Raw genomic sequence first — 16021 nt, forward strand, 5'->3', positions numbered from 1 at the left:
ATCGGTTCTTGAAAGTCTTGAGCATGCATATTAACTTCATGTAGTTTCCGTGGCATGCTTTCTCTCTTTGACCCAATATATAGGGGAAACTCCACCAAGTCTCAAATTGGATGAGATGTGCATGAATTTCATTTCCATATCTATATGCACATACTTATGTGGAGTTTGTCCTATGTATTGTTGGTGTTTCTAACTCTTTGGTCCCAATGAGTTTGGGTACCATTTTGTTTGTGTTGTTGTTCTAGGAACAATTGGAGATGCATTGGATGCTCGGCTCACTCACAAGGAAGGTGTTGTCACCATGTGCTTTTTGGAGTCAAGCTAGGATGATCAATGAACTACTTTGTACCTTCAATTGGTATCTACTACATCCTTCCAATGTTAACTCGGTAACAAGTATCTTCATATACTTCATGCACACATTTCTTGCATCAACCTTGTGTAGGTTGTATCATGGCATGTTATTCATTCTCTCTTGTGATACTTGTTTCCTTCTCAAAGCATCCCAACAATGATCTCTTGTTGCTAGTTCTGATGTCTTTGATGGTTGTGTGGTAGGAATTCATTTATGTACAATAAGACCATATCTAGCCATGTGCTATGCTTCCAAGCAAATATCTTATTGGTATATCTATGACTTCCTTTTGGATATCTTGTTCCTTCGTGTTGTAACTATTTCGGGTGTACATCCTTCTTTGTAGATATATATCATCATGATCTCATCTACCTAGAACCTTATACACTTGAGAGAAATTACATCTCTAGATGATATCCTTTCCTTCACGTCCACCTTGTCTTTCTTGTTATTTCTTTGGTGGCTCCGTGAAAGCTTTTGCCTTGAGTGCATGTCTTATCTCGGTGCATCTTGATGCACTCCTGTGTGGTGAAGATTATTTTCCTCATGCTTATCTCTACGAGGCTTTTGCCATCTTAATTGGTATTCCTTGTCTTGATGAGGCTTTCATCTTCTATCTTCACCATGGGTTGTCACAAGTGTTGGTTATTCATTTTGCATTTTTAGTGTGCTTGTGAACCCTTTTGCTTGGTGTGTGTGGGGAGGACATGTCATGCACCTTGTATCTCCACTATCCAAGACTATGTTGATGCTTAATGCTCATTCGTACATTAGTCTTCTCAAGTGCTTTGCCATGACTCGCACACGTCATTTTGGTTGAGCCTACTCTTAAGTTGCCTCTTTTATATGTTGCTCAACCATTTGTTTGTTGCAAGTGCTAGGCTTTGTTTTCTATATGCTCACTTGCACTTGTTGTGAGTTTCTATTGATTTTCTGTGAGTGATGATCCTATTTTGTGCACTCGGTATCCTAATGCAAATATTGTAAGAAGTGCACAAATCATGGAGAGCTTCACTAGTGTCTTTAGAACACTCTGTTGCTCTCTTGCACTTATCATGAGGTTCTATTGATTGGGGGAGTGACGATCCTATTTTGTGCTCGTTGTATCCAGTTACAAAAATAAATTGTGCACAAATCATGGGGAGCTTCTCTAGTTTCTCTAGAACACTCCTTTGCTCATATCATAATTTATTTCATTCATGTGGCACGTAGGATCATTGGTCTAGTTGGCTCAACTGATATCCGTTGATTGCTTGCTTCAATTGGTATCTTTTGATTGCTTGTTTGCTTGTTTCTCTCTTTCTTATGTCTTTGTGGCATATCTTTCTTTTGTAAACTTTGGGCCTAAATATAGTTTGTTTTCCTCCTAGTATTTACCGTCAAACTTGTGTATTGCATTCCACTCTCTTGTTGAGAAATACACAAATTATGAAGGAACATAATTTATATTGGCCTTCTAAGCTTTTCTCCCATTTTGGCAATCGATGCCAATGGGGGAGAAGTTTCATAGAGTTTTGTGGAGAAGTTTAGAGAATTCTCTCCTCTTCCTTTGGTTTTGTTCCTAAGCATTTGCATCTCTTACTCATGCATCATTGGTTGTTGCATTGCATGGTGATGCATAATTCCTTATATAAACTCTCTTGAAAGTGATTGTCATCAATTACCAAAATGGGGGAGATTGAAAGAACATGTGGTGCCCCCATGTTTGGTTTTGGTAATTGACGACAATCTCTATGGACTAATGGTTGCCTTGAGTTATATTTGAAGGTTTTGTCCACAGGCTTTTCTTGGAGTACATGTGTTGGTTTCAAGGAGAGTTTGTGTTGACCAAGGTGCTATTAAGGAATTATCCAAAGATTGGTCATGTGAGAGTTGAGCTTATTGCAAGCATGTCTTGAAGAAGAAGATTGTGTGATCATTCATGTTTACCTTCAAGGCATCATCCAAATGAAGAGAGTTGGAAAGATTATAGGTTGATCAAGACTAAGTCAAGAGTGAATCAAGTTGATCAACTCACAAAGCGTAGAAGATGTACCGAGAGGGATCAAGTGATCCCATGGTATGGTAAGCATTGTCCATTGTGCTTTGTGTACTAACCCATGGTCTATGTGAGAGTTCTATGTGGGGTTAGGTACGTGTTCATGGGCTTGCGTCAAGAGGAAGATATCACTCAACCCATGGAGAGGATGACATCAAGTGGTGATCGTCATCAAGATTGCCGTGTGGAAGTTCAAGTGGACCATCACGAAGAGATCAAGTGCTTGAAGCTTGCCATCCATTGTGGTGACAATGGACTTGTGAAGATGTGCCGAAGAGTGGCTCACCCATAGTGGACTATGGGGGAGTAATCATCTAGTCTTCATCAAGCCAACGCAATCAAGAAAGGTGGTCTAACTTGAGGGAGTCAAGATCATCATCATCTAGCTCAAGTGGACCATGTGCAAGGCAAAGGTTTGCCCTTGATAGGTTTCCTATTTTACCGGTCTCATGGTGGTAGTTGGGAGACCGGGTTATAGGATCGATAGCTGTACTATCAAGGGGGGCTCTCAAGTGAGTAGCTTGATCGTATCGTTCGTCGAGAGATCAAACCATCGCATCCTTGCATCATGTTTCTTGGTTCTTGTTTGGTTCTCTTTGTGAGTCTTAGAGCTTATGGTCATCTTGATGACAAGCTTGAGTTCATCGAAAACGGAGTTTGCATGCGTCTTCTATGATGTTTTCGATGTTGGAGGTTTTACCGGTCTTATCCGAGGAAGGGTTCTCACCATTTTCTTTTGGGCCTTTTCTCATTTGCTTCTTATTGGTATTTCTATCAAGATTGTGTTAGCCCTTGTCGCTAGCTTTCCAACAAACTTGGTTTCGTCGAATTCGGAGTCCGTTTGCAGAAGTTGTGTCAGTTTTGGTGTTCTGAAAAGGCTGCAGCGGTACTACCGCGGACAGGAGCGGATGTAATTTTTTACTACTGCTCTTGGGAGCGGTACTACCGCTTGGAGCAGTACTACCGCGGCTACTTCCGTGGCTACTTCCACTCGGGACCAAAAACTCGTCACAAGTCCAGCGGTGGTAGGCACGGATGTAATTTTTTAGTACCGCTACCCTTAGCAGTAGTACCGCTACCCCTAGCGGTAGTACCATGAGGTCAAGCGGTACTACCGCTCCGACGGTTCTTCTGGCTTTTTTGCCTCCTCGCTATTGTGTTTCAAAGGGCTATTACTGCCCTAGCGGTAGTACCGCTCCTTGGAGCGGTAGTACCGCTCGGTGCGGGCTGTGACCATAACGGTTGGATTTTTCCCCACCTATAAAAGGGGGTCTTCTTCCCTAATGAACCTTATCCTTTGAGCTCGTGTTATTCCCCCATTGTTGACCTTCTTCGAGCTTGCTAACTCTCAATCCCTCCATGGATTCTTGCTAGTTTTTGAAGGAAAAGAGAGAGAGGAGATCTAGATCCACATTTACACCAATCACTTTCTCCTCTATGTGAGGGGAACCCCTTGGATCTAGATCTTGGAGTTCTTGGTGTTCTCCTTCTTGTTCTTCCTCTCATTTTCCTCCCTAGCATTAGTTGCTTCGGTGGGATTTGAGAGAGAAGGACTTGGGCACTCCGTGTGCCCTTGCCATTGCATTTGGTGCATCGGTTTGAGTTCTCCACGGTGATACGTGGAAGTTACAAGTTGAGAAGCTTATTACTCTTAGGTGCTTGGTACCCTTGAGCTTGTTCCTCTTGGGTGCTTGGGCGCCCTAAATGGTTGGTGGTGTTCGGAGCTCAATCATTGTGGTGTAAAGCTCCGGGCAAGCGTCGGGGTCTCCAATTAGGTTGTGGAGATCGCCCCGAGCAATTTGACGGGTTCCGGTGACCGCCCGCAAGGGTTGCCAAAGTGTACGGGTTCGGTGACTGCCCCCAAGGGTTGCCATTTGTACGGGTTCGGTGACCGCCCTCAAGGGTCCCTTGTGGAATCATGGCATCTTGCATTGTGCGTGGGCGTGAGGAGATTACAATGGCCCTAGTGGCTTCTTGGGGAACATTGTACCTCCACACCGCTGCAAACGGAGATTAGCATCCGCAAGGGTGTGAACTTCGGGATGCATCATCGTCTCCGCGTGCCTCGGTTATCTCTTACCCGAGCCCTTTACTTATGCACTTTACTTTGTGATAGCCATATTGTTTCTTGTCATATATCTTGCTATCACCTAAATAGTTTTTCTTGCTTAGCATAATTTGTTGGTGCACATAGGTGAGTCTAGTTGTTGTAGGTTTTGTGCTTGACAAATTAACCGCTAGGTTCATTCCGCATTTGTTCAAGCCTCAACCGTAATTATTTTATAGCGCCTATTCACCCCCCTCTAGGCGACATCCACGATCTTTCAGCAGGCGGCGGTGAACCGTCAAAGGGAGCTGCTCGATAAGGGTGGTGCGTCGAGGGGTATAATGTCAGAGGTATAAAAGGTGGCCGGTCCAATAAAGAGAGTGCACACATACGATGTGCAAGGTTTGGGGACAAGTTTTGTTCGGTGCCACCGCCGTCCACCACCTGGTCGACTAGGGTGGTGCCCCGACGGGTATGATCTTCATGGTATGAAAGGTGCCTAATCCAGTAAAAGGAGTGCACTCATATGATTGTGCAAGGTTTGGGTAATAGAAAATGAAAGTTCCTGTATCATTATGAGAATATAGGGATACTAGACCATCATGAGGGGTGTAAGTTTCATATTTCATTCATAATTGTTCATTCATAATTAGTGTGTCGTCTTATGCCAACTCTATTCTTTTTGGTGCAACCGCCGTCCACCACAACTCTATTCTTTTTAGTGCCACCGCCGGCCACCACGTGGTCGACCAGGATGGTGCCCCGAGGGATAAAATGTTAGAGGTATAAAAGGTGTCTGGTCCAATAAAAAGTGTGCATGTTTTTTTTTGGCAAGGTAAAGTGATTGTGTAAGGTTTGGCCAATGGAAAAAATAAAGGTTCATGTGTCATTGGAACCGTACAAAGAAGCTTACATCCGTTCGTTGATAATTGTTGGTTTTGGTTCCTAGACTTCAAAACACAGTGCAGGCGCCATCCTTATGGCCACCATGAGCACAACAGCATGGGCGCAAGTCAAAGTCTTATTCAGTGACCGGCCGCACCTGCTGCAACTTTCCAGTTTGCAGAAAACCAGGCAGCCTCTGTCTAGCAACTGATACCCAGCATGAGCCTCTGTCTCGCTGCTTAGGAGTTTCATGGCAATGTGGAATCAATTTGTACCGGAGCTGCCTGTTAGAGTAGTCATTATGGTATACGACTTCTAGTCCAGTCAATTTTGTATCCCTACTCCAAGTCGGTTTGTACCCTTTTATATACTTTTGTATGCCGCACAAAATCATCAATAAGCAACAGTTTTATTCAGCTTTCATGGTATCAGATACCGGTCTCAGGGTTTAGGGTATGGCTCCGCCAACGCCACCGCCGCCGCCGCCGCCCGGCTACTTCGAGCGCCGGGCCGCACTCATCGCCAAGGCTGCCAACGCCGCGGCCGCTTCTCTCTCGGCCCTCACCATAGCTCCACAAAACTACACTGCACCCATCCTCGCCGCACCAATATCTCTTGCTGACACAATCTCCGACGTCAGCCCCTACATCCCCATAGTTCTTGATCTCGCCGCCCACAACTACTACCATTGAAGACATCTCTTCGATCTCCACCTCGGCCGCGGCAACCTGCGCTCGCATGTCGCCGCCAACTGTCTTCCCCGCCCCGACGATCCGCAATGGTTGAAAGACGATCTCGCGATCGTCCAGTGGTTCTACACCCGCATCACCACCGAAATCTTCAACATGCTCGATCACGACGGCGCCACTGCTGCCAACATCTGGCACTCCGTCCGTCAGCTCTTCCAAAGCAACACCGACGCTCGGAAAAACGCTTTCCACACCGAGCTTTGCAATATGGTGCAAGGAGACGCCCCGGTGAACCTGTTCTGCCAGCGCGTTAAGACCATTGGTGATGAGCTCCGCGAACTCGGCGATACAGTTAGCGACTCACAGCTAATCAATATCGTCGTCGTCGGCCTCAGCGAAGACTTTGACAAGCAAGCCTCGTTCATACCGATGATACGGCCCCCTCCTACCTTCGCTGAAGTTCGTTCCTTGCTACAACTCGCGGCGGAAACACAAGCTCACAAGGACTCTCGCCCCAAGGTCTTTCATGCTGTGGCTCATCCTCCTCTGCTGTCTACACCAGCGCCGCCTTCCAGGCCGGCTCCTGCCGCCGGGCCGTCCGCATCGTCATCTGTTCAACCGCCCCCAGGCTGGCGTCCTAGTCCGAACTACCGCGGCAAAAACCCTATCTACAGGCCGCCGTCGACTCTTCGGTTCCGCCTACGACATCACCAGCACCGAGTCCTGCACCACCCACCAGTGCTCCATCTGCGGTTGCATGGCGGCCTCCTCATGATCCTTGGACGGGGCTTGTTCAAGCATGGCCCATGCCCTGGTCCGCTCCGTCCACCCTCGGTGCTCCGCCGGCATACTCAGGTGCGTGGCAACCCGGCCTTCGGCCGCCTACTGGTGCTCCCGGGGTTCTCAACCCCCGACAGCCGGCCAATGCCTATCACGCCGCCCCGACGTATGCTCCTTATGGTCATTACAGCACCGACGGCGGCGCCTACTACACACCTCAGCCGGCCGTGCTCCCGACGCCACCCCCACCACAGCCGGCCAATGCCTACTACACTCCCCAGCCGGCCCTACTGCCTTCACCATCGTATCCGCCGGCACTGCTTCCGACGCCACCCTCACCTGCGACGCCGAGCTGGGATCAAGCTGCCTTGCTCCAGGCCATGAATAACTTTGCTGCACAAGGAAACTCAGGTACGGATTGGATCTTTGATTCAAGGGCCTCTAGTCATATGTCTGCATCTAGTAATTGGTTATCTTCTTGCACTAAATCTTCTTTCCCTTCCATTATCCTTGAAGATGGATCATCTATTCCTATATATTGTGTTGGTCAGGCTCAACTTCCCTCTTCCACCAAACCTCTTTTACTTCGCGATGTTCTAGTTACACCCGCCCTCATTAAAAATCGTATCTCTGTTCGCCAATTTACTTGCGACAATCTAGTTTCGGCTGAATTTGACACTTTTGGTTTATCTGTGAAGGATTACCTGACCAAGGCCGAGATCGCTCGCTTCAATAGCTCCGGTGATCTTTATTCTCTTAATGGAGTTCCTGCCGCCACCCCTCCAACATCCATGCTGGCCTCCGTCGATCTCTGGCATCGTCGCTTGGGCCATCCCAACCCCGCCGTCTTAGCTTCTATGCTTAGTGAATTTACCATACCATGTAATAGGGACTCTCATAATTTTGTGTTTTGCGAGTCTTGTCAATTAGGCAAACATGTGCGTCTTCCCTTTAGTTCCTCTAGTTCTTCTAGCACTTATCCCTTTGAATTAATACATTGTGATTTATGGACCTCTCCCATTGCAAGTGTTTCGGGTTTTAAATACTACCTTGTTATCCTAGATGATTTCACCCACTTTGTCTGGACTTTTCCTCTACGCAACAAATCCGAGGTCCATTCTCTTTTCCTTAATTTTCAACGCTATGTGTCTGTTCACTTCTTCCTCCCAATTCGCTTTATCCAATGTGACAATGGTCGCGAGTTTGATAACATTAAAAATCATACTTTCTTCTTACAACATGGCATCCTGCTTAGGTTCTCATGTCCCTACACCTCCCCTCAAAATGGTAAAGCAGAACGCTCTCTTCGCACCCTCAATGATATAGTTCGCACTCTCCTCATTCAATCATCTATGCCTCCCAAGTTTTGGGCTGAAGCCCTACACATGGCCACCTTCCTTCTAAATATTCGACCTTCCAAAACTAAACCCAACACTACTCCCTATTATTCCCTCTTTCTTTCCCACCCCGACTACTCCGCGGTTCGTGTTTCCGGCTGTCTCTGTTTTCCCAATGCCTACGCCACTTCTGCAAATAAATTGTCACCACGCTCTATCCCATGTGCTTTTCTCGGCTTCTCTGACGAGCACAAAGGCTATCGCTGTCTCGACCTTCACACCGGACACGTTCATGTCTCTCGTCATGTCACGTTTGCTGAGCACATTTTTCCTTTCTCACAACGCACTACTACACCATCCAACACCCCTAGCTCCGCAAACACCCCCTCTCCCCGTCCTTTCCAACTATATACTCCCCTACCTGCCGAACACAACTTATCACCACCACCATTAACACCCACCATAGCCAATCCCAACCATACACTCATCCCACCCGAGACGTCCCTAACACCCCCGACCCCTGCTCCCTCCCCAACACCCCCGGCCCCTACTCCCACTCCACCACCCAGCCCTGCTCCCACTCCACTACCCAGCCCTACTCCTTCGTCCGACTCTTCCGCTGCGCCGGACTCACCAGTACCCACCTTACCCCCTCGTGCTATTCCTACAGCAGCCCCGATTAATGATCATCGCATGCGTACTAGGGCCAAATCAGGATTTCATCAACCCCAAGACCGCCTAAACCTTCATACCTCCGTATCTCTCACTTCTCTTCCAAAGAATTACAAAACTGCTCTACTTGATCCCAATTGGGCCGCTGCCATGCAAGAAGAATATAATGCTTTACTTCAAAACAACACCTGGCAACTTGTTCCTCGTCCTCCCAATACAAATATTGTTTCTGGCAAATGGATTTTTCGCCAAAAGTTCCACTCCGATGGGAGCCTCTCACGATATAAAGCCAGGTGGGTTTGTCGTGGCTTTTCTCAGCAACAAGGAATTGATTACGAAGAAACCTTCTCTCCTGTTGTTAAACCTAGCACCATTCACACCGTTCTTAGTGTTGTTGTCTCCTCTTCATGGCCCATTCACCAACTTGATGTTAAAAATGCTTTCCTCCATGGTTCCCTTCAAGAAACTGTCTACTGCCAGCAACCTCTGGGTTTTGAAAATCCATCCTTTCCAACTCATGTATGTCTTCTTCAGAAATCTCTCTACGGTCTTAAACAGGCCCCACGAGCTTGGTTTCAACGCTTCTCCTCCTTCATTCAAACAATAGGCTTCACTCCATCTCTCTCCGACACCTCTCTTTTTGTGTATCATCAAACTTCTGACACTGCCTATTTACTTCTCTATGTAGATGATATCATTCTTACCGCCTCCTCTCAAAAGTTCTTAGATCATATTGTCTCTCTTCTTAGATCTGAATTTTCTATGACTGACCTAGGACTCCTTCATCATTTCTTAGGCATTGCTGTTGTTCGAGATTCCTCCAGCCTTTTTCTTTCCCAACGCCAGTATATTCTTGATCTTCTTAATCGTGCTGGTATGCTTGACTGTCAATCATCTTGCACTCCTGTCGATACTAGTTTTAAACTTTCGGCTACCGGTGAACCCTTTTCCGATCCTACTCTCTATCGTAGCCTAACAGGTGCTCCCCAATATCTCACCATTACTCGTCCTGAAATCTCTTTTGCTGTTCAACAAGCATGTCTCTATATGCATGATCCCCGGGTTCCTCACTATAATCATGTTAAACGCATTCTTCGTATTTAAAAGGAACTCTCAATCATGGTCTCCACCTCAATAATTCTTCTCCAAACTCGCTTACCGCATACTCTGATGCAGACTGGGCTGGTTGTCCTGACACTCGAAGGTCCACTTCCGGTTTTTGTGTTTTTCTTGGTAACAATTTGATTTCTTGGTCTTCAAAAAGACAGGTTACAGTCTCACGTTCGTCGGCCGAGGCTGAGTATCGCGCTGTGGCACATGCCGTTGCAGATACAATCTGGATTCGGCAGTTACTCTCCGAGCTACACAGGCCTATTGAGCAGGCCACTATTGTCTACTGTGACAACATATCAGCAGTCTACATGACCAGCAATCCAGTTCAACACCGACGCACAAAGCATATTGAGATTGATATTCATTTTGTTCGTGAAAAGGTTGCTCTTGGTCAGGTTCGGGTGCTTCATGTTCCCTCTACGGCTCAGTTTGCTGACATTTTCACCAAGGCACTGCCTACTAAGCCGTTTCAAGATATCTGTTTCAGTCTCAACGTCGTCGAGCCTGCCGTTGATACTGCGGGGGGATGTTAGAGTAGTCATTATGGTATACGACTTCTAGTCCAAGTCAGTTTTGTACCCCTACCCCAAGTCGGTTTGTACCCTCTTATATACTCTTGTATGCCGCACCAAATCATCAATAAGCAACAGTTTTATTCAGCTTTCACTGCCCATGTCGACCTGCTCATCTGTCATCGAGCAGGAAGGCTGAAAAAGTTGAAGCCTGCATGCATCTACTCCCTCCGTTTTGCTACATGGAGTAATCTACACTCTAAACTACGTCTATATACATCCATATATAGTTCATATTAAAATCTCTAAAAAGACTTATATATTTAGGAACAGAGGGAATATACTAGTAGATGGTATTTTCCCTGAGGAAACACAAAGAATTTGCGTTTCTTTTAAACAGAAAGAGAGTTTAGTACTACAAGCCTCCGAGGAGGATTACAGAATCAACATGAAAGAAATTAGTGGACGACGTCCCATGTCGTCTGTAGGACAATGCCTGGTCACTTTGCTGTGCGTTTTCACCTTGATCTAAACTGTGCTATATTGAATATTTTTATTTGCTCTTCTATGAAATTATGAATGGCCCCACCAATCATCATATTTAATGTAATACTACATGCCAGCAACATTGGCAGTCCTGATGAGTGATGGTTACAACAGCTGTAAAATAGATGGGGTTACATGCATGTTTATTCACGAGTCAATTACACTGATGGTGCCAGAACTTGGCACAAACGTTCACTTCAATGCTAGAACTTGCGGTATACATTGAATTGATGCAAAAACTTGGCTTGAGCGTGCAAATATGGTGCTAATCGCATTTGTATACACTGATGACGCTGACAGACATGACTGGATGGCATAGGGCCCGCTGTCATTGACGCATGGTGGAGTCAGGGCGTGTGGCATACTCCTTTTGCGAAAACCCTCTGATTTTTTTTCAATTTTTTCCGAAAAGGACCCTGTAGGTGTACACTACCTGCATGTGTGGCGAGCAAACATCACAAATTTTTTTCAGAATGAAAAAAAGCAGGCCACCTAGAATTTAAACCGGTAATAACCTCAAGATAACTCACATGCGTAGATATTTAAATTTCAGAAAAAAAAAACACGGCTGAGGTGTTTCGAACAAGCGACGCGAGAGATACTAGCAGGAGGACTACCAATACAACCACGGGCTTTGTGTGCGGGTTTTGTATATTTGAAGGAAAGATTTTTGGCATCTTTTTTTTTTTTTGAGCGAAAGGATTTTTAGCAGCTACGACTGGCCGCCCGCTGGGCTACAACAGACTGCAGTTAGGGTGTCCCATTTTCAACATGTCAGTTTTTTCTTTTCATTTTTCCAAATTTAGAAAAGATATTTAGATTGTAACTATAGTTATAATTGTAAATATGTATTCGTTTGAGAATCCGTAGTCTGGAGGCACACTATTAACATATTATTTCCATACATATATTTATATTTATTTAAAATACATTTGTTAATAAAACACACAAACTTTATTGAAATGCATGAACACATTTAAAACACCATGAAAATTAAAGCATAATTTCTTTTATATACAACATGCATATTTATTAAAACACGCTAATTTTTGAACTTATATGATAATTTGTTTAAATATATTTTCTAAATTAATTTTTATATGGAAACACTTTTTAAAATTATACAAAATAATTCATTATTTTATTTGATGGATTTTCTAAATTATGTGTGATCATTTTTAGTATAATTTATTTTTATGTATATTATTTATATTACAATTTACTTTTTTTTATAAATTATGAAAATGGGAAAAACTAACAGAAATTGTAACCCATGGGCACGTTATGTTATAAACAAATACTTCAACAATTCTATGGAGACACGAGATTCCATTAGTTGGAGTGGCACGCCCTTCTTCTTTTACTCGTGTCGCTCGTTTGAAACCCCAAGGGCGTAAGTTTTTCTCTGGACTAATTTTTTTAATTTATGTTGTTTAATGCAAGATATAAAGTTCGCCTATGCGTGTAAGTCATCAACCAAACTTAGGGCGGGTGGCTAGCCGCGCGTGCGTGTTAGACCGATGTCACTTGTTTGAATACCTCGGTGCACCCTGTTTTTCATTTTAATAAAATTTGTGATGGTTTTCTGACAGGTGGGACACACCTGATGCGACACATGCAAATTACTATATACTTGATAGGGGGTTTTTCAAGAGAAAAATGAAAAATAAAAAAGGGTGTTTTGTAAAAATGCACGCCACAGGCACATCTTCACAATGCAGTCACTGACAGCGGGCCCTACACCATGCTGTCATGGCCTGTCAACATCGCCGGTGTATACAAACGCAATTAGCACCGTACGTCCGAGCCAAGTTTTTGCACCACTCTAATGTATGCCGCAAGTTCTAATACTAAAGTGATCGTTTGTGGCAAGTTCTAGCACCACCAGTGTAATTGACTCTTTATTCACAGCATATCACATGCACCATGCGCTAACAAACGTGTGAAAGTATGGGGATAAATAAGCTATAAAAGCGAGGCTTCGTGAATTTTAATCTTCAAAGTACATGAGTAATAGTTTGTCCATCTGACATGTTCTATTGAAATGCTCTATCCTGCAATGAACCACTAATTAATCATAATGGATTCCAATATTCTAATCAAAGAAATAAACTGGCAACACCCTTTGGGTATAGAAAAACATATAAATTCATGAAGTCATACATGAACATGGCATATATTTTATAAATTGTCTAGTTACGCATGCATTTTTGTCCTTAGAGCAAGCAACCTAGTGGCTTCAGTAGCTAGGATGGCAATTGGAATGAAGTGGTCTATAAGAAAAACTAAACGATTATAAGTTAGTTATGGCCCAATACTGAGTCATCGACATGTAAAAAAAAAAAGCTGAATGTAGAAAAAAAAAGCAGAAAGCTGAAGAAGCTAAGCAAACCATTTCCAAGTCATGCATACATAACTCTGTATTTCCCCCGAAAATGTAGTGGAAGGCGTAAAGGAACAGATTAGGCATGCTAAAATATTAAAAATTATGGTTATCTACTTATCTTTCAGTGAAACAATTGCATTCAGATAACCCATGGTATTTAGAATATGAATATGGTGTCAGAAAATTCTAGAAAACATAGATTAATGATACACAGACTGCATGCCAAAAGGTGTAAATGGTTTGTGCCATGATTTGCTGTTCTAGATTCACTCAGGGTATGCTGTTGAATAAAACACATAGCAAAGACCTGCCATGCCCATCCTGTAATTAGTTAATCAGATCAGATGGAAGAATAGTCGCTAAAAAAAATGAAAGCATGGCAGTGTAACATGTTAAAACACAAATTGCACCTAAATTTATGGGATCACAATATCGAATGGGCACACAATATCAACAACTTAACAGAGGCTTTCACAATTTTGGACAATCTTTCAGCAGCAAAAATGACAGTTTTCATAGAAACCAGCATGAAACAACATGGAGCTGAAATTACGACCCTAAAAATTGTATGGTATAAGCCTAGCTAAATTACGCTACTTAGAACAACGCAGCATTCAATGAAGACTAAAATGAATATCATTGGTCTTATTCTTACCAAATGAAGCACCGACCTTGAGCTCACTAACTGACTTGATAATTTTACATTGTTTAGGAAAAGGTACAAAATGGACAAAACAATTCAATCTTTTGTTAAGATCAACATACGCAACGTATGAGATGTCAGGATACGTAATACCCACTAATTGTTGCTCCTAGTACGTACACACATTGCAACAGAAAACACAATAAACAATATAATAAATAAATTGCAGTGGGAATGATTGGAGAGCGACACCTCTTGATGGGCTTGAGATCCATGCCGGTGAAGTCAACAAGCTGATGATATCACCAACGCACAGAATACAACACTGTCGCACCTGCCTCACCATATATGTATCTCTCCCTTGCATCATAGCCAGCCATACCTCACCCTCCATGCCATAGAAGTCACCACGCAGCACCACCATCTCCTTTCCTTGTGCTCCATACCACAGAAGTCACCACGCAGCACCACCACCTCCTTGTGGCTGAGGTTCTACTGTTCGGTGCTGCATTGGACCAGGCAAAACACATCACAAAGATGAAAGAGTTCCTCAATAATCAGACTACCGACTTGATGATCCTCACCAGCACACAGGTTTGCCCTCGCAAGTGTTAGAAGGGAGAGAGGGATTTGATGGAATAGTTCATTGTATTGCTTGAGCCTCGTGGGCATATATATAGGAGTACATGATCTACTTGAAGTACAAGGCAAGCCAGAATATTTTCTAGTCTAACCTATATTTTCTAATACAATCACGTTACTCAACATCCCCGCAGTCACAACGGTAGCGACGCAGACGATGAGACTAGAGAAGAATCCGAAGGCAAGCCGACGGAACCCCCCCCCCCCCCCCACGGTCGTAACGGTCGACACATCGCAGAGTCGTGGCTGGAGTGGAAACTGACGAGGTTGCTCAAGCAGGCGGTAGCCCTTTGTGCCGTTTGTCGATGTAGCGGAGAGCGCGGGTGGTGGAGCCGTGGTCGAGGTAGCCGTGCGAAGAATGCCGTGGTCGATGTCGAGTCGGCGTAGCCGGTGTCGAGGAAGTCGCCGTGGAGCCGCGGGCGCAAGGGGGCGCCGAGTTAGCATGGGCGCAGTGGTGTCGAAGTAGGGGTGCGCTGAGAAGAAAATGTTGTTGACGACGCGTCGCGGCGGGTTTGCCAAGCCCGGGGACACATCGTGGACGAAGGCACGCACCAGTGTTGCCAGCACCGGGCATGCGTAGATGGACGAAGACGAAGTTGACGAAGCGCCGACCAGGCTTGCCAGGCCCGGGGACACGTCGTGGATGAAGGCACGCATCGGTGTTACCAGCACTGGGCATGCGTAGACGAGGGACCTGCACGAGCTGTACGCCATGTCGGAGAAGTCGGAGGGGCCAGCAGAGAAGAACTCGACGACGATTGCGGCGTCCATCGGCGCGGGGCCGATGTCACCAACGGTGGTCGGAGTAGACGAAGTGGCCGGGGTAGATGACGGCAATGCTGGCGACGGGCTGGTGCTTGCACGAAGACGAAGGGGGTGGACGGGCGGCGGCGGCGGCTACGAAGGTAGCGGCGGCCAAAGAAGAGCGGCGGCGGCTACGAAGGTAGCGGCGGCCAAAGAAGAGCGGCGGCGGCGGCTAGGTTAGGAGTGCGGCGGCGGTGCTCGAAGTAGGCGAAGAACCTTGATAGCGTGACGAAGACCGGCGCGGACGGTGGCGTTCCCGCGTCAAGGGAGACGGCGCGGCGCATACCACGGGAAGTCGACGCGCGGGGACGGCGGTGGACAGCGGGACGCGGCACTACGTCCCGAAGGGGCGACGTAGCGGCGAGGGGCAGGTCGAGGCGACGGCGGAAGACCTCAGGGCGGTCGCAGGGACCGCGGGCCGCGGCGCTACAACCCGAAGGGGCGGCGCAGCGGTGGAGCGCGGGTCGGTGCAACCGCGGGGACGGCCTCGGGACGGCGGCGTGGACCGCGTGCCACGCTCGCTACGGCCCGACGGGGCGACGCAGCGGCGGCGCGAGGGTCGGTGCAACCAC

This window comes from Aegilops tauschii, chromosome 1 (genome assembly GCF_002575655.3).
Source record: "Aegilops tauschii subsp. strangulata cultivar AL8/78 chromosome 1, Aet v6.0, whole genome shotgun sequence".
Taxonomy (NCBI): domain Eukaryota; kingdom Viridiplantae; phylum Streptophyta; class Magnoliopsida; order Poales; family Poaceae; genus Aegilops; species Aegilops tauschii.